General features: G+C 33.1%; 1 protein-coding gene across 3 annotated transcripts in view; it reads right to left on the reverse strand.

Moving 5' to 3' along the window:
* The window catches only part of LOC129807687 (amphoterin-induced protein 2), a 128,350-nt gene that overhangs the window by 26,091 nt on the left and 76,673 nt on the right, over window positions 1-25,586 (reverse strand). For all 3 annotated transcript variants that reach the window (XR_008752304.1, XM_055857131.1, XM_055857129.1), the window contains one exon: window positions 16,516-16,575. The gene's annotated coding sequence lies outside the window, so the exon portion shown is untranslated. The remainder of the gene's footprint in view (window positions 1-16,515; window positions 16,576-25,586) is intronic.

The following is a 25,586-nucleotide window of genomic DNA, read 5'->3' on the forward strand; positions in this document are numbered from 1 at the left end:
CCCACATTAATCGTGAAAGAAAGCTCAGTTCTGACAAATTATCTGACATAAGTGTTTTGGAGCTTTCCACGTGGTTTAAGCACAACTTCGCAGTAGAATTCTCTCATATAAGCCCCATGTTCTTTGACTTTTGCGGAACATTTTGCTGGAGGATTAAATGCTCAAGAGGACAAAGAGAGGGAAAATGAGTGAATTTATTGCTAAGCTATAAATGTTTTCTCGGATATTCCATTTGCAAGATAATTGGCTGGAAGTTTATTTTGCAACACCAATCGCCACTTCGGTGTTTTATTCATTAATACCCTGGAAATCAGTGGGACTTTTTCACATGACTGCCATTAATGATTTTGTTAATCGTATCAGAACCGTATTAAAAAAATTAATTGCAATTCCTCTTCTTTAGTTTCTTTGTTTTGAAATAGATATTAATTCAAATTTTCTGAAAATATTCTTTATTGTGATATTTTTTAGTTAGTGAAAAAAAATTAAAATATAAGTATATATGACGAATCAAACTTATTTTGAACTGGCATTTCCGTATTTTTATACCTCTATTTGAGCTATTGAAAAAGTTAGGAAGCTGAAAACTTTGTAAAATTGTGTGTTAGGAGCTTTTGACGGGGATCCTTTGAAGTTAATAAAGTTGCATGCACACCGCACACCAATCGTTAATGTTGTTGGTTTTACCGGTTTTACCAGTGACGTGAATAAATTGATTTGAATTTTAAAATGCCTTTCCTCCAATTGACATGTTTCCGGTGTGGTAGGAGAAAAAAAGGGAGGAGGTATATTGGGAAAAATTCCATCAATTCCAATTTGGAATTCACCACAAAATTTCCCAACTCATTCTTCACATCCAAAAGACTTTTGTACATAAGAGGGCAAAGGGCACAAATGCAGCAGAAAAAGTAATATTGCTCCAAAAGTTAAATAGGATTGCAGTTATATGGAAATTCTCTCAAGGAGGTTCCCATTAAAGTGGGATAAGTTTTGTGTGATACATAAATTATTCTTCGACTTCCATCTTCTATCGAAATTGTACATTCTTTTCTGTCCACATGGAATTTTCCCAATTTCATTTTCCATCATTTTCAAAGGCAAACCAGAAAGAAAGAGTTTTTGCATTGTGATCCCCCAATGAATGCCTCGGCTCATCATGATCTATGATGTGGACAGATAGAGTTCGCTTCCATTGGATTTCTGGTTCAAGTAAATATAAGATTTTTCCAAGCAACTTTTTCGTTTTTTCCATCTCAGTAGAAGTACAAGTTTTCACCCACCAAACTTCGTCCCATGCCCAGGGAATTTTCCTGAAAATGCAGCAGAAGAGAACTGGCGCTGAAGTTTTTCTCATTGTTGCTGTAAATTGTTTATATCCACCAAGCAAATACCAAGATAATATTTTTTAAATTCAAAATTATTGCCACCAAAGCCACTAGCGATATCAGCAGAATTTTGTTTGTTTTTATTGAGGGTTTGGCTGCCAAATGTTATATTAAATTACATGATTTAACTCTATTAAAAAAAATAAATGAATCTCCTTAAAATGCAGGAGTAATACTTCAGTAATATCATGTTTGAGATTGCCTACACATTAAACAATTTCCTTTCAATAATCCAAATTTTCTCTTAATATGTAGAAAGCAAGAATAATAAATGTTTCTTTCGGCGCTTGACATTTCCATTAAAAAGACTTAGGTAAACAAAAATAAACAGGGAAAATACTACATGAGAGTTTTATTCCCAAAGTGAGTTTTTGCATTTTTGTTTAGCTAATGGAAAATCTGTCAGAAATCGTTATAAATATTCCCAAGATACTAAGATAGTTCATAACCGTTTAATTTTTCTTTGTTCTAGAATAATTTTGCAATTTTTATGCAATGAAAATTTGTAAGGGAAAAATGGGCCAGTAGTATACATGGTGTACTTGTAAACAATGAATTTTTAGGTTTATACTTATTTATAGGTTAATAATGCGCTTTTTATGCGTAATCCTAAGCGTCTTCTAATTGATCTGTGCGTAATTTCAAGTGCATGCAAATCACGCACAGCTGAATCATTAAACGGCTAGGAATGCACTTAAAATCACGCACAGCTCAATGATAAAATGGTAAATGCACTTGAAATTACGCACAGATCAATTAAAGACGCTTAGGATTACGCATAAAAAAGCGCATTCTTAACTGTTTTATGATTCTGTTGCGCGTGATTTTAAGCACATTTACCGTTTCATGATTGAGCTGTGCGTGTTTTTAAGCGCAATCTTAACCATTTTATGATTCAGCTGTGCGTGATTTTTAGCGCATTTACCATTTCATGATTGAGTCACTTTCATAAATTCATAAATTTTCAAGATGATGTAGTCTAATCATAATTTTGATTATATTAACGTTAAGCTATATCTTGACTAAAGCCGCAGGAGCATCCAACACATTACTCTGTTTTCACAAAAGACTGTGTCTCGTGAGTGAATTTAATAATAAAAAGAGATGGCAAGGCGTTCAGCTTTGCGGAATGTTCTAACTCACGAGATATAGCTATCCTTAAATTAACTTTTCGCAGATTTTTTGGTTGTCTAACGGTTTATTACCGATTAAATTGATTGACAATTATAAATCAATTCTAAACTAGAAAAGTGCCTACGCACAAATAAAAAGAGATAATCGCAAAGATAAGCGAGAAAAATAAATCAATTTACTTGACCAATTTATTACTAATTTGGATTGGGACTGGACATAGCTGGGTTGGAAATTTCAATACATTAAAAGTAATTTATTTTTCCAAATCGGAGTAAAACATTACTCAATGCTTTCATTTCTACTAGCTAGTCGCCCCTCTAATTCCACCCACTCACTAAAAAGTCTGAATCATCCATTGTTTTCGCCCCCAGTTGAGTTTGTATCTCAGATCACCGGCAAGAAAGCATCATCCCATTGAATATTAATAAGTGGAGCACAAGGTGGGCTTCATTTGGGATTCTCTCACTGAATTTGTTTGGTGTATCCTGCAAAATGTAGGTGTTCTCAATTCCCTGATTTGTGTACTACCACCGTCATTGAAGAGGTGAAAACTCCATTGAGCTACCATTTAATTGTACTAATCGGATTCATTTCCTTCTGCATAAACTTTTAATCAGTGGCAATATTTTTGTCCTACCATTGAGGACAAATACAACTTTCTTCGAAGAAAATCTTGGAAGAAAATACTTGAAAAACCCAACGGTAAGACAGCACGATAAAATATATTAAATGCAAAGTGACACAACTTTGTTGAACTTTAAAATATTTCACATAATTTTGTAGTACATAAAATTGGAATTCTTCCTTCTTTAGCTAAAATTTTGTCCCCATAATAAATTCATAGAAGAATTTTCTAGCACTGGAAAACTTTTCTTTCGTGGACTGTAAATAATTTTCTTTGCCGTGCGGGAGAAGGTGTTTCAATTTGTGCCTGATATAAATAAATTTGCAATTGTGAAGGTATTTTTTCGGGGCTATTGTCTAGTGAATAAAAATAACATATCTCTAGATACTTTTTCTTGATAAAAAAGTTTGATTGAGTTGTACCAATTTATTTATTTTTTGAGAGAATGAATATGAAAATTGGTATTCAAGACACTTTTGGCAGCCTTTATGGAATAATTGTTTATTTACAGGACGAAAGGATTCAGTGAACCTTCCTAAAATATCCTAAGAACACAAATATCCCTTTATCAAACTCATAAGTTATTTATAATGATTGTTTCCACAATAACTCCCAAGACAGCATTTTCGAAGATCAATACTTTTAGAAAATTTAACATTTCTTCTGCATGATATGGCCTGGGAACATTTTAGCAACTCTGCAATAAACTTTATAAGTTTGTTGAAAAAGTTTTAGAAACGCAAAGGTTTTTTTTTGGTTCAACAGAGGTTTTTGATTTTCGCGCTTTAAAAACTTGTGTAAGTAAATAAGTCCATTTGCAAAAAATATTAGGAATCGATTTTTAAAATTAATCATTTCCAGATGGAATATTTGCAGAACTTATAATTTCTCAAACGATGCATTCTTAGCAATGTGTAAGAGTTTCTTGGCATAAACTAACAATAATCAGATATATCAGACTTTTCAAACAAGATAAACTGATGGACACTTGATTACCTATAAGTACAACTTACAATATTTCAGCTTAATGGGCCATTTTCATTGAGAAATTTCTCAACAAATTTGTTAGAAAATCCTCAATTCCATATGAAGAATGGTGCTTTTATGAAAAAAAGCTGAATTTGCTTGAACTTTTTCGCATAAAAACTTAAAAATAAAAATTGGGAACAGTTTTCCACGCTGTTCCTATGGGGAATTGCGCAATCTATCGAGTATTCATCTGACACTTACATGCCAGTGAGTTGTCAGCTGAGCAAATTCCCCTAAAAAACTTATTTTCATTTCAAAGTTAAGGTTTCTTGTTTAGATAAAATTCAAGTAATTGTGGTTACTTGCAGGTGACAAATAATGCATGAAATGAGAGAAAGTTCCTGTGTATGAGATACGGTATGTCCAGAACTCTGATTTACGGTAAATGCGGACAGAGTATCAGAAATGCGTCAAAGTGTTACAATTTTTCCTAATTTTATCTCCTTCCCTGCTTCAATTTGCATAAGGCAAAGTACAGTCATTCGACCGGGTTCCTCGACTCGACCGGTGGATCAATTTTTGAATGTTTGATGGTCAATTTCTATGATTTTATCACTGGTTTACCTATTAATGTTAGATCATATGCAAAATATTATGGCAAATATTAATAAATTGAATAAATAAACCTACCGGTCGAGACGAGGAACCGGTCGAGTGAGGACACTTTACCTTACCAAACGATTAAATGATATCTTTAAATTTAAATTTTTCTCAATGGTAATTGCTCATAGGGGAAGAGTTCATACTTTTGGACAGTTTCTAAATTTGGACACTTTGAGGGTAAAATTGGACACTAAAAATAAATTGATTAAAATTATGGATTTTTATTTAAATATTTGATAAACAATGAATTCTATCTTAATATTTGTTCTTTTTGGAAGATTTTAACACTAAATACGTTAAATTTTGAATATGATTTGAGTTAAAATTGCTTGTTTATACTTCAGTGTTAGCAATTGCTAACGGGAAATATGACAGAACTTCGTGTTTACTTCAATCTTATTTAGCTGTGGTGAAGTACTAAATTTTTCCTCGCTTTTTTTGAGTGATACTATTAAATATTCATTGAATTTTGTGTTGATTCACATTAATTGTGATTTGTATGTTTGACCAGAAGTGAGATTTGCCCTGTGAATTACGTTTATCGTGTGAAAGGCAGTTTTCTAAGAGATTCATCAGCCAGATCATACGTGATACTTTGAACAGGTATTTTTTTCTCTAATTTTGTAAAGATTTAGCTTTTGTGATGATCAGGTTGTATACCTAAATGCCTAGGGAAATAAAGGATCATTATCTTTACGAACGAGATGTAGTGAGAAAAGACTTGAAATGATCCAGGAAAGACCTTATACTTAACTTAACTTTTAGTACTTAACTGTTCTCAAGTGCTTCTCCATTATCGATTTTACTTTGTGTTGGTTCCTGTCCCCATTTTTTCCCAGTCCTCGCCGTGTTCTAAAATAACCAAACAGTCTTGACAGGAACCAATGCAAAGAAAATTCGGTTATGTAAAACCCTTTGAGAACAGTAAATTTCTAAACAAAAAGTTAATCTCACATTGAGATAGAACCATAATTCTACCACGTAGTATGAATTAAACTCACAATTGAATTTTCTTGCGTTCCGAATTGCAAACACCTTGAATTGCACTCCGAGATCGTCTGTAAAAAATCTGAGCTACCATAAGCATATCTGGGCTTATTCTATTGGTCATTTTCTATTCTAAATAGTTGGAGTACGGAAGGCCAAAAAAAGTTCATTGAATTTGATAAATAAACATTAGAAATTGAGGCCAGTCGATTTCGGTATTGTAAAGTCGGGGTACATTGAGATGAAATGAAGACGGATGCGGTCTATCTTTGGATGGTCTCACTCTCAGATACAGTTCAAATTAAGGCTTAGCCATATGGCTTTACTACTGCAATTTCTTATCAATCACAGTTTTTTCAAAAATTTAATTCAGGATTGAATTATATTAAGGATTAAATGACCTAGGGGAATGTGTAGGCATGGTTCGCACAGAGTGAACCTTCAAACGATGCGAATTTTCTCTTTGTTCGTAAAGAACTGGTTTACCATTTATCATCTCGTCTCATCAGGTTAATAATTATCTATCATATGGCTAAGAAATGATGAGCTAGCTCTTTGCAAACCAAGAAAAACTTCGCTTCGTTTGAAGGTTCACTGTGTGCGAACCGTGCCTAATTTCCCCTATTAGGTTATCAAAAAGCAATAAAATTGTTCGCTATTTAAGATTTTGAGACCTTCGGGAACTGGGCTAAACCTCTAGTCTGAAGACCGCTTTATGCGCCCTGTTACGTAAGAAAGACGGAAGGAGCCTTGGATACGGATTGAGCCAAGTGTCGTCTTTTTTTGTCAATTTTATATGATTGTACGAATAGCACAAAAATCAATTAATGAATAGAATTTACGAGTTTAATACATTCAGTACAAGTCTCATAACTTAACGTTGGAACCCCATGATATTAGATTTACAAGAGCATCTCCAAAATACGATCTTCATTTACTTATCTCATCATTATGTAAGTTTATATCTTCTCTCAAAAGTTGTACATACATCAATGAATGGATATAACACAGCACAAGATGGATAGTGAAACTACAAAATTTAATACACCTATAGAGCTACAAAAGAGCCGGGAGTCTCGTATGGAGCGCCATATCGGAATACAAGAAATGAGATAATCGAGGTGTAATGCAAATCATGTAGATTTTACACAACTTCAAACTATGCGAATTGCTTCATAAATGAATAATTCCACACTTCTTGGGATGATATTCAATTAAAAGAGGTGACATCGTCGAGGCATTCCAACCACCCCCCCATACCTTTTGAACAATGACGAACTTTTATTCCATCTAGCACACAAGGGGTTGTCTTTCCGTGAGAAGCAAACTTTTCCAGAGGTTTCAAACGGCACGGAATTAAATTAAATTCTTCGTCTTTCATTCTTCCACCTTCTACGACAAGCTACAATGTGTTTTATTGTCGAGAAAATCTTACTATCAGGCGAAAAAGGTAGACGAGCATCTATTTTCTTTCACTGGTTCTCCTCGGCTGAATTAACAGGAAGAGTTTTGGATGTCGTACTGATTCGACCATTGATATTTCAGATTGCACTGGAATGCCAACAACTGGGAAATTAACTTCCTTTCGATGGCATTCGCGTAAAATGAGAGGAAGACATACCCTATTCCTTTTAGCAGCCCTGTAGCACCCTTCTTGCGCGTTCCTTCACGGCTGACAATGTACTTGACAATTTTGGAAAAGACAGACGAGAAAGGTAGAGCTTGACAATTGCTAAACAAGTCCGAGTGCACGTATTATTTAGTCCCCTTTCAAAATAGAGATGAGCCTGTCTTGATGATGGAATGCTGTCTTAAATTCTTTAAACTCCGACAAAGTTTTCTGGTATTTTAAGGATCTGTACTGAGAAATCCATGTACATTGGATGATAAACGTTTAGCAAAGTCCGAAAGATTCAGTAAAAGTTTCGTTAAACCTGAAAAACTTTAGAAAAGTTTGGAGTAATTTAAGAAATGCTGGAAAATTTATTAAACCTAAGGAACTGTGAATAAGAAACTTTTGCAAAATTCGAATTATACTTATGAATTTATTCGAAATATCTTAAAAAAATAGAGGAAGGTTTTGCAGCTTCGTAAAAGTTGTTTTTTTTTCAAGTTACTTAATGAATTTCATCCAGGTCATATATTCCAATAGTTAGTCCCACATTTCGGATTTCCTGACAAACTAGGGTGCCTAGGCCTTTTTTTCTGGGTTCTAGAAGCAAAAATAAAGAATGGGCCTAAAATCGTAATTCTGATGTGTAATATTTTAGGCATTTTTTCACACTTCAAGTATCTTTTCAAAAAAAAAAAAAAACGACTATTCCGGGTTATAGAGGGTTTATCAAGATTAATATTTCCCGGTACAGTCTTTGACTCGAAGGAGGTCGCTTTTGTGGGTGGAGGAAAATTCACGAAAATTACCACCTTTGCAGATCAGGAAAAATGGACTTTGCAGCTTCGTAAAAACATATGTCACAATTATACTCTCCCAACATAGAGAATTCCTCACTGTTATGGGTCACACTGTCAAAGGTGGGCAAAAGTGGTACAAAGCTAAGTTAACCATTCGTAAAAAATGCCGCTACATTTTTATTTTCCTGTAGAAGGAAATCCAAGGATTTCCAGGAATTTTGTGGAGTGGAATTATAAACCTAATAAGTAAGAGATTTTCTTGACATAGTGGTATAATTGATTTGGTTTTTCTGGCATGCAGTAAAAAATCTTAAATCTCGGACACCTTTTGTAGTACAAACCTGGAAAACCTTCCCCTAATAATATAGCTTAAAGGAAATAATAAAAGATTACTTAAAGAAATAGGTATTATTGCAGTTTAGTGCAATAAAAACACCAAAAATATTTTTATTACGTATATTTAAAAAAAAGTCACACCCCTAAAGCTTAGGGTAGTAATCCAATGACATAATAATTTTTTAATTTTATTTATTTAAAAAAAAACTTTAAAAATGTTGCGACAAAAAGCTAAAGAAAAGTAATAACTGTATAGGGTGAATAGTGGAAAGCGAGACACTTAAGAAAAAAATCAATTTCAAATGCATTTTTAAACTGAATAAATAATTATTTTTTACCATTTTTTTTGTATCATGGAAGTCTTTGACAAATATTTTAACAGAATCTTAACAGTTGTTATTAAATATTGCAACCGAATAATCGGAAAATTCACGGAAATTACAAGAAACCACATTTTGAAAAGATGGACAAAATTTTGGAAAGTTGGACAAAAACTTTTGGAAAGTTGGACAAATGATATTAATGACAAAATATCATACAAAATATGTAGAAAATCAAATGTTGAAGGTTTTCTCTGTATACTTGCACATTTGATGGTTATGCTAATCCCTCCTTTATGTGAGGGTAACAGTTGAGGAACGCTAATTACCTAGAACTCCTGGACGTCCAACCAAAAAGAGGTTCTGTAAATTTCACAGACGCCTCGCGCTGTCTAGCAGGTATAGTTTTAAAGCGGATGCAATTTTTAGCACATTTCAATTCCCCATCCGCTCAAATCCTTTTTCACTTGCTGTGGGAGTTCTGTAGAGGTTCCTATTTGTCTTTCTCCAGGAGTTTTTGCGATATTTACTATCCACTCTATCAGAAAAAGTGGTCTTCGGAATCTGGAAATCTTTGCAGCCTTTTCCGGGAGATTTTCTCCTTATCAGCTGCTAACTGCTGTTGCAACTATTTCTCCGGATACTTAAGGATCTTTGTCGTTCTTATTAACATGATTCCACTGCACAAAACCACCAAATTCATTCACAAAATCAACTTGTCCAAAATTTCATAAAACGTGTTTTGAATGCAACACGAAATTAAATCATTTTTCTATCCTTTTTAAATGTAATATTTCACAAATATTTTTTATTCACCTTTTAAATGGATGTATGTCCTTTAATTTTCACTGCGAATTTAACAATATTTTACAAATTATGCCGAAAAATCAAAGAAAACACTTTGATATTTTCCTAGCAACTTGAATAAGAAACAGAGAAAATGACAACTATCGTGTCAAGGTTATGAATATCACGCATGCAATACATTTTCTAAATGCTTCTTGCAAGTCACCCTTTGATTGTTTTATAACGATTTTTGCATTTTTAACTTTTGAAATAATCATAAAATTAAGTTTAATATTCTTTTTATCGAAAATTTAAATATTTAATTGATTTATTATAAAGTTTTTAAGGAGGTATCTCATATTTCACACTGCTTTGTCCAACTTTCCTAACTGTCTCGCTTTAGGCAAATGACCCTACTTGTAAATAGGCGGAGGCAGCCAAATCACGAATGCCAAAATCCCGAAAGCCAAAATACCGTATGTTCAAAATCTTGAAAGGGATGAAATTATATGGAGGATAATGTGTAGGATAATTTCCCAAGACACAGAAAATTTCCCTTTGTTTCCAGCAAGCGTGGGTCTAATCGTGGCAATAACTATGACATTTTTAAGAATTCGGGATTTTCGTTTTCGGGATTTTGGCGTTCGGGATTTTGGCTTTCGGGATTTTGGCATTTAGGATTATGGCTTTCGGGGATTTGACCGGAATCCGGAAATAGTCAATAGCCAATTGTATTTAATTAGTTTGTAGTCAGGATGTATCTGAAAAACACTTCGACTGTCTGGAACTATTTACTTTTTTGGTTATAACATTTTGTTAATTATAAACATAACAAATTCTGGAAGCTGGTAATTTTCTATAGTTATTGGCATTTAATCTTAATCAAGAAACGACTTAAAATTATTTTTTATTATTCAAATTTTTTATTGACTATTTTTTGTCGGAAAAACTCAAAAGTTATACTTAAGAATTGCTCCGATCTTGGAATTTACGAAAGAACCATAAACAAGCCTATAATGACACATTTCATTCCTACGTCTCATAGTTCTAGTGAATAGTTTATCGTTTGGAATTGGATAAGTGTCATTCGTGGCATATTGATTGGTTTCGATAAAATATTTAGTTTGAATATTTTCTCATCATTTTGTGACTGTTGCCACAAAACTTTTCCATTGGCACTTCATATCTTCCCAGGAAAATAATCCATAAGAGTTGGGAAGTTTTTTTTTCTTTTGTGATTGAATGGTGTGAGTTGAAATGGGAAAGAGTCCCCTACAATTTCCCTTTATATAATTTATCAAGATATAAAATATATATAACAATGGGTGAAAATGTCAACGACTGTGATAAAAGTTTTACATGAATGGAAGGTCCGTAGGTCTGAAAAGCTTTTCTCTCTTTCACCACTGTTTTTCTTTTTTTTTCCTAACATCCATATTACCTCTGTTTACACATAATACATTATCCATCCATGCCATTGAAAAAGTTTTACTTGAAAATACTAGAGAGAATTCTCAATCCTTTTGTGTGTTTGCAAGTCTCTGTCCGGAATGCTTTTATAGTGGACCCTTGGGAGAAATGATTTAAATTTCTCACGACAGCATCTTTAGTATTATTCTCTTCCAGCTCATAATGCCCATCACCACCTGAAACTCCAATGGAATTATTTCAAAATGGTACAAAAAGTACTTCTTTTATCACCACAACTAACCCTCATCCTGTCAGGCTTAAGCGATTAGAACACAAAAACTGTTTGGGAGATTAATTAGTGACCACACAGGGTATGGTTCAAAGGCTGTAATTGACATTAATTCGGAATAGTGCAACGCTGAAGAAAGCGCCAACGTGTGACTTTATTCCCTGCTCGTTCAGTTTATTGATCCCATTTATCAGTGGTCGCCCGTATATCAGCAACGGCCGGGGGGTAGTCAGCAACTAGTCAAAATAGTGCGATGAGTGCGTCAGATTCCATTTGTGCTCGTGGCCAAAATACAGCACGTGTCGATCACATTACTTGCAATTGGCCTCACAGCAGTTAATTAGACGTCATCCACGAAATGGCATTTCAAAGAAATTGAGTTCACACAGTGCAAAGGTGTGTTGAAAATCGAAAAGTTGTCACTAAAATTTCAGGGAAACATTCGAAAAACGTGAATAGTTGATAATTTTTCTATTCGAACATTCACAGCTGGAAATTGTCCAAAAGAAAATTACATTTAAAGAGGGATTTCGAAGCTAAAGAAAAATACTTATAGACTTCACATTTCGTCCGCGTGGTGATTGAAGGGTTCGAAGTACTTCTTGTTCGATTTTGAAAGTGTTTATAAAGTCTTTATAATTAGTTGTGAGAAAACCAAAAAAAAAAAACAACGAAGCTCATAACATTCCTGTTCCATTATAATTCCTCTTAAAATGGAATTCCTCTTAAAATCACTATATAACTTTTTTACAAGTTTTACAAGCATCGTAGGGTGAATGGAACACCTATTGATACTTTAAGAAGTCATGTCAGGACTATTGACACCCTACTCTGCACCATTTGGAATACGAAAATTGAACATTCATCCTTATCAGAAAACGTAGACTAAGGAAAAAACGTCATATTCACAGCGAACAGACTGGGCTTTTCTACATGGTCATTGTTTTTTACGCCTTCATTGCTTTTTTACACGTGGAAAAAATAATCAAAAACTTGCGGCACCGAACCAATTTCTACACTAATTTGATATTTTTTACGCCTTATGAGACAATATTCTTTGAAAAGACAATTATATATTATTAGTAAAATTTTCCGATTATAAGTACCTTGAGAAAAGAGCAAAGAGCAATTGCCCTGTCAATTGCTTTTCGCTCTTAATTCGAGGTTTTTAGGTTTGTCAAATTTTACTAATAAATCATTTTCTTATTAAAGAATATTGTCTCAGAGAACGGAAAAACATCAAATTGGTGCAAAAATTGGTTTAGTGCCGCAATTTTTTTTTTATATTTCTGCACGTGTAAAAAAGCAATGAAGGCGTAAAAAAGCAATCACCATGTAGAAAAACCCAGTCTGTTAGCTGTGATTATTTACACTTTATTAGATACTTTAAATAAATTCCAGGATTTTGACAAAAGTGTCAATAGGGGTTCCCTGTCGAAGAGGTATTCCTTCGACCCTATTTTAAAATTTTTCTAACCTCATTTGAAAGATTTGTTTGGAAATTCAAAATTGAGTTTGAATTCTTCATGCATCAATGACTTTTAGCTAAGATCCTATTCGAAAATCAAATTCCGGTTTTGAATAAACAGAGAGGCTTTAAGTTTCTCTGAAACATAGGGCTTCATGGAACGCTACAGCTAGAACTTTAGAAAAAAATTTAAGTCCTTTGTTGGTTTTACTGAAGGATTATTTCCCAAAATCTGATTTTTCCTATAACTTTCAACTTTTGAATCACACGATATCAGATCCGAGGCACTACACTTGAAATTCTAAAAAAAAACGAAAAAAACTTTTTATACAAATTTGCTTTGTTTATTTTATCTCTGTAGTGCCCCAGATCCCTTATCCTGTAGACTAAAAGCATCCTATAACAAAGCAGGGAAAGACAGGATTTGAAATTTGAACACTCTGAGGAATGCTTTAGAGTCCAAGCCAAAACCATTGGGAAAAATCGATTTTTCTGAGCTGCGACGCTCACTGGATCGGATAATAAAGTTTTTAAATGCTGTAAATGAAAATGCCATTTTTATTTAGGTTATTTTTAAGTGCGTCCGTTGTTGAAGTGTTTTCCATCAAAAATTTTCACAAGTTTCTGACTTAAAGCAATTATGTTAATTGCCAAAGTTGTTCAGGTATGATTGTTTTAAATGAAATTTTTAAATTTTATAGTAGATAATAATGTCTTTAAGTGTTTAAAACTGTGAGAAAAACCGTAAAACTTCTTGTAGGTCACATAAATTCGCTCTTAAATTGTTCACGTAAGAACTACCCTCTCAATTTTGAAATAAAACTATAAAGCCGTCTTTATTGACTGATTTATAGGTTCTGATAATCGCTATAATTATCAGGTTACAGAGGAATCAAAAATAATTTGTTTTTAACATTAAAAGATATTTTGTCCTTAAAAAAAAAAGAGATATTGTTGGTCATCGGTGACTGGCTGGTTTTCAATGGTTTTAAGAGTAATTTTTATGTTCTCAGTATATTTGAATTTTAATAAGAATTGAATTTATAGGACTACAGTCTTTTAATGACATATGAAAAATAGCCCAACAGAAGTTGAAATAAATTTTGTTGCACTTTCATAGATTCCCGGAAAATAATGGAAAGTTTGTACACACGCACGGAAAGTTTGACATTGCGTCGATTTTGATAATATTTTTCTTCAATCTTTTTCCTGATTACGATTCTGAGATAGAAATTATTTTACTAAATGGGTACACAAAATAAATAAATGCTGTTTGCAATGAATAGGGGAGACTGGGGCAAAAAGTCACAAATCGTAAAATTCAAAATTCAATATCTTCCAAAATAAAAAAGATAGCGTGTAGTCGAGATTTTCCACCTGATAGCGAAATAGAGCCCGGCTGGTGGATTCCCTTCCCTGTTCGCGGGAAATTCATGTTTCCCGCCTCTCGCTCCAAGCAAGGCCTTTTACCGGTGGTATAGTTCTGTTGTCCGCCGTGTGGGGGATTGTCTGACAGGCGACACTGTCAGTCAGTCGGTAACATGGCCTGGAAGAGTTCGGATGGGGCACAGAGCTGGGTCGCTGCCGGGCAATTGGCCGCGATAAGCCTTGGTCTCCATGAGGAATCTTTCAGGGCAAAAAGCCCGGCTACAAGCGGCACAAATTTTTTTCTATAGATAGCCTCCATAGACCTTCTTCAATGTCGTAAGTTTCTTAGAATTCGAACAACGAATTCAGAAAATAAAAAAATATTGAAATTTTTAGGCCGGTTTTAAAATATTTTCTTTACAAGAGATATCAATTATTGCCTACTTATTTTTTAAAAATTGATGCACTGGTGAATATTTCCTAAATGATTTGGATTCTTTGAATACAAATCCACTATCTATTTTAGAATTTCACAAAGTTTCTTTTTTCCAGAAATCCTTTTATTAAAAATGGCCAGTTGGGGTAAAAAGTAAGAAAAGGTATAGACCAAAAAGTAACAAAAAACGAGGCAGTTTCTGATGTCTAACGGCGAAAGAAAACATCATTATCATGTCTCGCCGCTTGTTGTTTGCATTGATCAAACGATTTGCAGTCTTTTGTGTGTTTTTTCTAAAATAGCTTGAAAAGCGCTTTTCTCGTTTTCTCGCTTTTCTCGCAGAGAAAACGGTGTTTTACAAAGGAGTAGTTGAATAAATTTTCTATGAAAATATGTCCTCTAGGTATTTTTTCAAATTTACGGAAGCCCGTAATAAAACGAATCAAAATGTGATAATACCCTATACTACTATTTACCCCATCATTTTTGAGAATAGTCACAGAATTACCTTTTACAAAGCGGCTCAATAAACGTATTTCCTTACAAAATAGAGGAAAACTACTTTTACAAAGTTGTAGAGCGGTAAATTTCCTGTAAAACTGCGCTAATTAGAAATTTCTGAAGCGCTCGATTAGCTTGTAAAAAAATAAGATAACGTTTTGTGACTTTTGGCCCCGGTCTCCCCTAAGCAATGTAAATAATTCGCAACGAATGATCGTTTGATAACGTGTTGACAGATTTTTTTTCTTTACTGATCAGTTGGTTAAGAGAATGTTACACTCCATCTCTAATTTTATTCTAGAAAAATTTCTGCCTCTACACAGACTTGAACTAAGGACCTTCCGCTATCTAGGCGAATATTCTAACCGACTATTGTCAATTGCGTTCTACAGTATTTCTAGCACATTGTATTGACGGGGAAACCAGAAACAATTGGGAAATGGGATCTCTCAATGAAAACTCATCAACTTTTCCCAAAGCTTTCGGCTCAGGATCCGAGCCTTCATCACTGGCTGGACCGAAAGAGAGAGCCATTCTTTATTCATATTTTTCATTAATCTCTTCTTTTTCAACTTACTCAAGTCTAGTATTTGTCTCCGGAGATTCGTTCATAGTGGTCAACAGTATAAGTACATTTCCCGATATTTTCCGGTTTCCCCATCAATATAGTCATCCTCACGTCTGTTTTTTTGCTTTTAGTACATTATTCAATAAGTTATGGGTTAATAGATTCTGAGTTATAGGACTTTCACTGACCACGTAATACACTCATCCGTTCTTGTTCTCGAAGATGAGGCTGTTGCTTGATTTGTTGTTATAAAGATATAAAGAGAAAGTGAAATGAATAAGAGGAAATTTATGTGTATTTTGGTATTGAGTGTTTGAATACGAAAGTCAACAAGATCACAATAAAACTCCGTGTGATCGACTACGATAGAACAAGCCACCTCTTTGTACCACAACAGGAGATAGATAGAGAATCCAAAATACTCTGGTAAACACAATGTTTGCAATTCCCATCGACCAACCCTCCTACTTCTCCCGATGGTGAACCTCCTCTACTGACCCAAGTACAAGTACTCTCGGACACGAGCTTGAGAACTTTTGTTGGTACCCCGCATAATTATTTGACGAAGAGTCTTGAGGCGACTCTCCTTGGGGAAGGCTTGTCGTCCGATAAATCTCCATCACTGGGGTTTAAGGGGGAGTGAGTGAAAAGAAACTTTGAATGTCTTTCTAGGGTTTTTCTTGTGTTTTGAGTGTCACTGGCGAGAAAAAAACAATGGGTGGGTTCATTTTTCAGATGCTTAGACGAAAATTAAGTGTTCAAGTTTTCGGCAAAAGAAAAAAAAAGAATGGCGGTACTAAGGAAGAACGGCAAATTTGTCAGTAAGTGAGATGGCATTTTGCGTTAGACGTTACTCACCAAATTCCAAAGGCGCCTCGTTGATGGCAAGTTGTCATAGTTCAGCTGGCAAATGTTCATCTGCAAAAAAAAGAAATAATGGTTTATAAATAGGATTCAATATGGATTTTTTTTTATCATATCTTCGCAAAAATATATGATATTTGAAATTGATATTGACACACAACATCAATTAATTGACACTTCTCTGATGGATTTTCAATATCAAACAACATGCAAAGTTCTCAGAAAGCTCCAGGACATTTCCGTGTCGACGGAAATAGGCCTATTGCGTGATTGAACGGATAAAGTGGGGAAGAGTTGTAAATTTGAATTGGGTCATGCCATCGATCAACAAAGCCCAGAAGAAGCCCTTCAACAATGGATGCATCTACTGCCCAAGGGAGTCAATGTTAGTCGAGCTGAAGGGATTTCATAGCCAAAGGATTTATTTCCCACCATGCTCTATTCTTGATTCTCATTCAGATCGACATTTCACACTATCGACAAACAAGATACCCTCAACATGTCCAAGATAACCCCTCATAGAATTGACACTAAGTCATCCAGACTCATTGGGCTTCAACTCACGTCCCCGATTTCAGAAACTTATATGCTGAACTTACCACGCACCCCCCCCCCCCACAGACAATTTTCTGTGTCAACGAATGCGTGTCATGGTTTGAGAGTTTGGTATAAAGTGCTGGCAAATTGGCTACATTCGCTCCCCAATTGATAAATATTTGGTAGAAATTTTCTTCCAAATACACACTCTTCAGTCGTTTCCCATGAAAATTTGCATATTTGCCCAATCAGCAGAATTTCAAAAGCCATGTCACAGAAAAAAAAACGTTGGGCAGAGGGTTGGTTTCCTGTTACTACTAATCAATTTTTTTTACAACTCTTTATTGAATAAAATTGAAAAAGATGTAATTTTCATCCCATATCAATTGCAAATGAATAATCAAATTCAATCTTTTGAAGTGAAAATTAATTTTGTTGTCCAAGCGTTAAAAGCATCAAATTGAGACAGAGTTGTATATTTTGATATAAAGGAAAATTAATTAAGAGTAAAATGGACATCAAAAGATTATTTTATAATAAATGAGTGAAACATTGCATTTATGTAACGAAATTCCACAAAAGTATATAAAATTAGCAAAATTAAAAAATAAATCAAAGCAAAAATTATCAGTATGCGAAAATGCATATTTTTACTGCTCGAACTTAAAGAGACACCAGTTATATAATCGATTTTTTTCAACTTCTGACACGGCTGGAGGCCACACGGTAAGAGACATTAATTTCCGGTCTTCGACGACCACCTTATAAGTTAACATTACCTAGGACAGTCTATTTTCCTTCCCACTCCTTTCTCTCCAAAACCATGTTTTTTGGTTTATTTCGGAAATGGCTACTACGATTTCTTTCATTTTCGAATATGTTTTAGAAGTAGTCAAGGTAAATATTTCGTTCTTTAGGGCCTTGACGCACCTGAGGTTTAGCCGAGAGATTGCTTAGCATAATTATGTTTGAAATAGTGGTTAAACTTCATTTCCATCATTTTCCAAAAAGTCGTCTCTCGGCTTAAGTCGTAAATGTGTCTAGGGCATTAGATAAATATGTTTGAAAAACATTTCGATATCGAATTTTTGAAAGTAAAAGTTTAGCCACTTAAAAGGGCCTATTTTTAGCTGATTTTCTTAAATTTGGATCTTTTTGAAAGATCTTGAAAATTCCAATCCGATTGCATCGGACTTAATCGGTAGTGAATCGGTAATATACCCATAAATGATTTACCTTTCTCGGATTTACTTTTTCATTTCTTCATGTGCATTATACTTATGCTAAATTATTTTAAAACACAGTTTTCTTAAGCATTTTCTCATTTCGAAATGTGTTTTTTTTATTTACTTGCGCATAAAAAGGTCTACTTGTCTTAGGGATGATCTTTTGAGTTAGAACAAACAAGATGTTTGGTGAGACTGAACTGAGCTATTGGTTTATACAGGGGCCTGTTGACATTCTTTTCTCCATATGTTTTTGTATAGAGGCACTGAATACTAATGGCAAGATTTTTCCTAAAGAAAATTGACTTATCAGTCAATTATAAAAAATAAAAATAAACACAACATTATAAACAAGAACATTATAAAATATATATTTTATAATGTTCGCCGAAATAGTACAAGAACTACGAGCAAATTTATTTAAGTTACAGCGCAATATCTGCAAAATTTTTAAAAGGGAAAGTGAAAAATAGCTTCACTTTTTATTAGACTAGGATTCTTTACTAGGACTGCTACTATATAGTCCTAATGGTTTTTGCCATTTTATTGTAGCTCATTTCCAATAGGTGGTACTACATTGGGCCTTTTTTATCATTTTATTAGGGGAAAGTACTTTCCCTTCGAACGTTCATGCCTTCGAATAATGTAAATTTTCTTTTACTTTTCCTAAGAGACTTACATATTTTTATTAATTATTAGTTAGCTCATCTTTAATTATTGATAATTACGTGATAATTGTGTATAAATGTCTTGGGGAAGATAAAAGAAATTCACATTATTCGCAGGCATAAACGTTCGAAAGGAGTGTACTTTCCCCTATACATTACAGTAACCGAAATATTTAGGATACGAACCCGGGACACTTGCATCATAGAACAAATACTCCACTGCATAACCCATTGAGTCCTCTTTGTAATCTACTCCAATAATCTTTTTGTTCGACCGCAATACTTTAATATTTTTCAACATTTTTAAAATTTCTTAGTAATAGCAATGGAATTATTAATAGTAAAATATTTTTTACTTGATAGTTTGGTTTGATCTTTTACCGTCAAAGTTTTCGAGCTGAGTATTCTCGAGGATCAGCCTGTGTTTATTTTCGGAATAACAGTAAGAGTCTCAAAGCAACCTTTCAGCACACATAAAGATGGTAGGGGTTCCGCGCGAAAAAGAGATAAAGGATAAGGATTGGTGAATTACGGCCGTGGACTGGGTTGACATGTGTCGAATAAGCCATACACTATACAACCAATAAATATTTTTTGTCCGAAAATAAATACTGTCAATACAAATACTCGTCAAAAATTTCACAAAAATCATCTCTTTATTAACACAGCAACCAAGTTACAGATTGGAAATAAAATATCTATCTATCTATCTATCTATCTATCTATCTATCTATCTATCTATAATCAATAAATATGGATGATGATCTGCGGATTTAAGTAAAATGTTGATATATGTTTGCATTTGACATAAAGGGAACATTTCAAAAGTGGAATATATCGTGAAAGGATTGAAAAGGAGTTGAAATGACTCAATGCTGCGACAAATATACTGCTTTTCCGAGAATGTGTCACATTTGGCAGAGAAAAATATAAGTATAAAAAAAAGCTATTGCTATATGGTTGAAAAAAGGCAGAATGCGAAACATACACTGGCAAATAGTGCAATCTGTCCTATTTTCCTTTCCTCCATGAAATGTAAAGAGTCAAGACAGACTGTCGGTTGCGTATTAGAGCGAAAGATTTTATTTGTACTCTGCAAGTGACATGAGACTTCCTCCAAGATCTCAGTAAATCTGTTAGCATCTTATTCACACTCAAGTGGTTAGCAATCTAATAAGGGGTGGTGGGTGGTTTCGGAAAAAAAGGAAACATATAGTCCTCGTTTGCAATATGCGATGTGCTCAATCCAATTTTATCCCAACTTCGCGTTCACAGTTCGTACAAACGTGACAAAATGTTAAAGAAGTAGAAAATGGCATTACGACCAATAAATCACAAATGTGTGCATCAGAGCAAATAGTGAAACGAAGCCTCAAGGATCAGTTGGTCCGGGGTATGATGGCAATAAGATAAAAGCGGTTGATAGCTTTGAGTCCGTGCAACATCATTTGCATGCCTCATATTTCTCAAATCCCTTTGTGACTATTGATTCCCGGGGCGGCATTCACTCTCAAATTGAACTGTGCCGTATCGTTAATTGTAACGAATTTTAGTGCACCCTCCGGATATGCTTCTGTCATGGTGACCTGGGAACATTGCCGAGATGCAGGAAATGCAATTCAGGTGGCATGTCCGTCCATTCAACCGAACCCATTTACACTTAAGGGATGAATTATTTTTCCACACTATATACCAGTGTAATGCATTCACGGTGGTGATTCTACATGGGTCTAGATATATGAGCTTAGAGAGTTTATTCGATATTGGGGCAATTTCCAAATTCATTTACCATACTCTTGGTTTGAAAAACATTCAACGGAAGTTCACTAATTTTAATTAAAAGCAAAATTGAATTTCTTCAAAATATCTCTCTCGCTCTTGATTGAGGTTTTAGTAATTTTGACAATAACTCCTATTATTTTGAAAATTTTCCCTTCGAAATGCAAAAGCAGTAGTTTTAGCGAAAACTATATAGCGAATATTATTAGTAAATATAAATATTTTATATTTATATTTTGATGGATCAAATCGTTTGAGAAGGGTAATAGAATATTTATTAACTAGAGCTATTCTTTTTCGTAGAAATATTTTGTTTTTTTGTTGGAAAACAACTTGGAAAATAAAAAAAAATCGATAGGTTGGGTTAGGGGGAAGTGGGGCACCTTTGAAATTGGGATTTTTCACTTACAGTGGCGACAAGATAAATAGTACACCTTCAGCTATTTTCCTATTTTTATGTTTTATGGTACAATATCAATCTTTATTTTTCAGAAAATATAATGAATATTATAAATAAAAATGATAATTATTTAATATTTGTATCTGTTAAAATCATGTGTTTTTGTAAGTTTAAGAGTTTTGGTAGGGGAAACTGGGGCACCACCAAACACGGGGTAGCACTAAACACTAATTTTTATTTCCAAACTATTTGGACTACCTCGTCCATTTCTTCAGTAAACAAGCATCTCTATAATGCCTAAAAATTTGTATAAGTCTTGTCCTCTGAAGTCGAATATTCTATTAAAAAATTACAGTGTTTGGTGCTGCCCCGTGTTTGGTTGTGCCCCAGTTTCCCCTATAATTCGTGTGGACAAATTAAATAACACACTTTCATTTTCTCTGAAAATATTACTTGAAATTTACTTTTATTTTAAAATTCATTATATTTCTGTATTTTTGATCATTTGTAAGCATTAATGCCACAAATTTTCGTAAAATAAAGTTATGAGTACTGAAAAATCATGTAAATGGAACCTTTGGTGCAGTTTTACAGGATTTAGCTAAAACAATTTAGGATAACTAAGAATTTTTTCTGTTAATTATATTGCTCAAGGAAGATAACCATCAATTCAATAATTTTTTTATGATCAAACTTACAAATCTTGATCATACAATCTTGAAAAGATTGACCACAAGATAAGTCTCTCGAATGTGACTAATTTGAAATAGTTTTAAGTATACTAAATTTTGTTTAAATAAATTTTTTCCTCGGAGCATTGTGAGCTGAGTCCGAGATCAATTTAGGAATTGGCTTCAAATAGCTCTATATAAAAAGGCCAACTTGCCAGGCGCTTGGATAAAGCAATATTTATTTTGACAGTGTGATTTTAATTTTAAAATTGAAAAGTAAAAGAAACATTTTATTTCGACCGCTCTGAATAAGAAACGAATAACTCGCAGTAGGTAAATTTTACAAGAGAGCGATTTGAACCTGAGATTTTACACGCAGAGTATAGTATTTTTAAGATTTAAAACCTCTATAACTTTGAAAATAATTATCTTTCAAGTATAATATTTACAGGGAAAGTAGAGAATATAAAGAAGTATCCAAAAAGCGAATAAAACGTTTTTTTTTTTTTTTGTAAAAAATCGAGTTGTTCGACTTATATTCTGACCGGTCAATTTTGACTGATGTACCGGTTATAGCAAAAGTACAAAAATTTATAAAATTTTTAAATATAAAAACTACTCAAAATTTCATATATTTCAGAACAAAGAAGCATCAATGGAGTTGTTTTAAATAAGGCTACAAAATTTATACTATCTAAATTTTACTACGCTAGTTAAAGATGGAGAATTAGATGTATGGTACCATTCAAATTAAGCAAGTAAACACAACCTCAAAGTTTTGATTAGTTACTAAGTTTCCTATTACATTACATGATCTATTTGAGTAGTGCGATGTGCATTTACTAGGCATCTCTTTATCACATATTAGCTTGATTTAATAAACTTCCTCTGAAGTGTGCTTTAGAGAGACCACATTGTAGAGTCGTTTGTGAAATTTGAAGACAACTTCTCGTATTTCACGTCGACAATTGCGGTACTAACCCAGTACTGAGGTTTATTGAGTGAGTGAATTAGAGAGACAATGCATCGGAAGAATTTGAATATAGAATTCCCAGCTACTTTTTTCTCTTCATCTGCATTAACGATGCGGTGGTAAACCCGACATTACATAAAAAAGAAGTAATTCTACTGACTAATACGTCCTTTTTTTTGTCAGTTGGATGTTTAACATAAAACCTTAAAATGGGCAGAACTGAAGGGAGTGACGCTGGAAGTGAGGAAGTGCTTTCCATAAACAAGGTTGAATTACAAATGGAAATAAAAAGGGAAAATATAAAATATTTATGTTTTTGCCTTTTTATTTTTTCTCCATCTAATAAAATGTTACAAATATTGCCCTGTGGACCTACCACTTTTGAAATGGATTGCGTCCTGAAAAAAAGCAAAAGTCCCATACTTGATGTATTTTTTTTTTGGAGGTGTAAATTAACGATTATCATATGCAGAAGGATGGAAGATCCATTATGGGAAAAGACGATTAATCATAAAATGATGTAATACGTATTCATTTATTTCCCTAAGAGCTTTGAGTATTATGACAAAAATGAATTGCACCACATAAAAAAACTTTAGGTAAAATCATTAAAATTATATGGACAGAATATACTTTGACAAACTTTATGGACAAATTTTAATTCAATGCTTTATTCCTGGGAAAATGTAAAACAGAATTATGCTATTTCATCCGTCCTATTAAAGGGAATCTACAGCAGAAATTCCATGAAACTTCTGGTCATGACCCAAACTTTCTTATGAATTTCAAACTTCCTTAAATAATAAAGCGATTTTGATTACAACGAAGCAGTACAAGTGCCCTATCAAATTTCATTAGTACCAAAACTCAATGTATAACAATTATGTACAATATATATATATTATATATATAAAATACATACATGCATACCATACTATTGGTATTAATACTGCAATTTGTAGACATTTTCCTCAATAATGAGAATAAACGAAAATTTAGAGACTTAAAATAAATTTAGTACTTCCTGTTCTGAATTAAATTCTAAGAACAATTCATTCATTGCAATCTCACCTAAAAATTTTAATTTTGAAAAATTGAAATAGAATTTTTGTCCAACTTTACAATTAAAGGAAATTTAAGAAAGTTTGACAATTAATTTTAGATTATTTTTTGTGATAGGTAGGGTAAATGTGCCAAATTTCGGCATAGTTGCACGCAAGCGTTAAAGGCTCAAGTTTGAAATGTAACATTTTTAATACCAATTGACTTTTTTTGTTACTTTTTTATAAGGAGTATTGCTTGAAACCTTGTAGATAGTTTATTGTCTTTTTTTTCTCTTAAATCATTCTTGATATATTTTAAAATGAATAAAAATGTAAACGTAGCATTGGTGGCCTATTCCGGCCACCTTCATTCTCATAGTTCCTTGCTCTTTCGGAATTCTTTTAATGTCTTTTTCAGATCATCTTCCTCGTCGAAGCGATATTTTTTGTTATTTTTTTGCATTGTATAATCGCTAAATGCAAAAACTAAAAATTCATGGAAATTTCAGGAACAAAAAATGTGGCCGAAATTGCAAGCTGGCCAGAATTTGGTACACTTACCCTATTTACTACATTTATGTTTACAAGTCTCTACTGATTGTGTGAGATGTATACTTAAGATATTTCATAAAATTGTTCATAAATGTTTGTGAATTCTTACTGGGAACTTGGGGAACTTACGAAATGCTCGTAGAGCGTATAACCCAATAAAAAGTTCGTAAAAGTTTATACTTTTTCACAAACTTTGTTCGTAATATCATCATTTTACTAACATTTTTGTATTTTTTACAAAAATTTGTTCGTACGTTTTTCTTTGCTTGGCAAAAAAAAATTACGAATAAATGACAAAATTTCATAAACATTTTTTGTGTGCGTACATGCGACTGTTTGTAAAACAACAAAGATGCTTTTTAAGAGATTACCTGATCATCTTACGGACAATGTTTGTGAAAAAAAGATACAAACTTTTACGAACTTGTTTGTGGGTATACTATTTACGAGCATTTCGTAAGTCCTCAGTGAGAATTCACAAACATTTTCGAACAATTTTGTGAAATATTTTTTTTGTGTGGTCAAAATTCTGCATTTTGAAGTAAATTGTTTTCAAATTTACTTAATTTGACTCTAAGGCTTAAATCTTAAAGATGTATCACAAAATTACAGGTGATTCTATCTAAGTATTTAATTCTCTTTCTATCTATCCATCAATTTATCCATTAAATTGATTCTAATTGAAATTGAGGCCTAGTTTGTCATACTTAAATCAATTTTATGTGAAATGTACAATGCTGCATATCTGCAACTGCATTCACTATAATAAATCAATAGGATACCTTCTACTAAATGCAATTAATATTAATATATTTTTGGATTATGACAGCGTTCGACAGATTCATAACAGTTCTTTCAAAAATGTCTCTCAATATTATCAATTTATTTCAACAATTCATTATATATCGAAATTAAATTAAATTTATTTGATATTTTGTTGAATTATGATTAATTTGAAAATAATACTATTTTGGGAACCTATCAATTCTGATCGAAATCAAAAGATATAACCTCACCCAAAGAATTATATATTTATAATGAGTAATGCCAAATTAACAATTATCGTACGTATCTTATTACGATCTATTATTCTCATAATTCACTAACAATAAATAGCTTTTAAATTAGAAGTTATCTCCTATTTGTAAATGGAATTGAGCCATATCATAATGTAATTTGTTTTTGGAGCTAAAATATATCATGATAAGGCTCAATT

The sequence above is a fragment of the Phlebotomus papatasi genome, chromosome 3 (assembly GCF_024763615.1).
Source record: "Phlebotomus papatasi isolate M1 chromosome 3, Ppap_2.1, whole genome shotgun sequence".
Lineage (NCBI taxonomy): Eukaryota > Metazoa > Arthropoda > Insecta > Diptera > Psychodidae > Phlebotomus > Phlebotomus papatasi.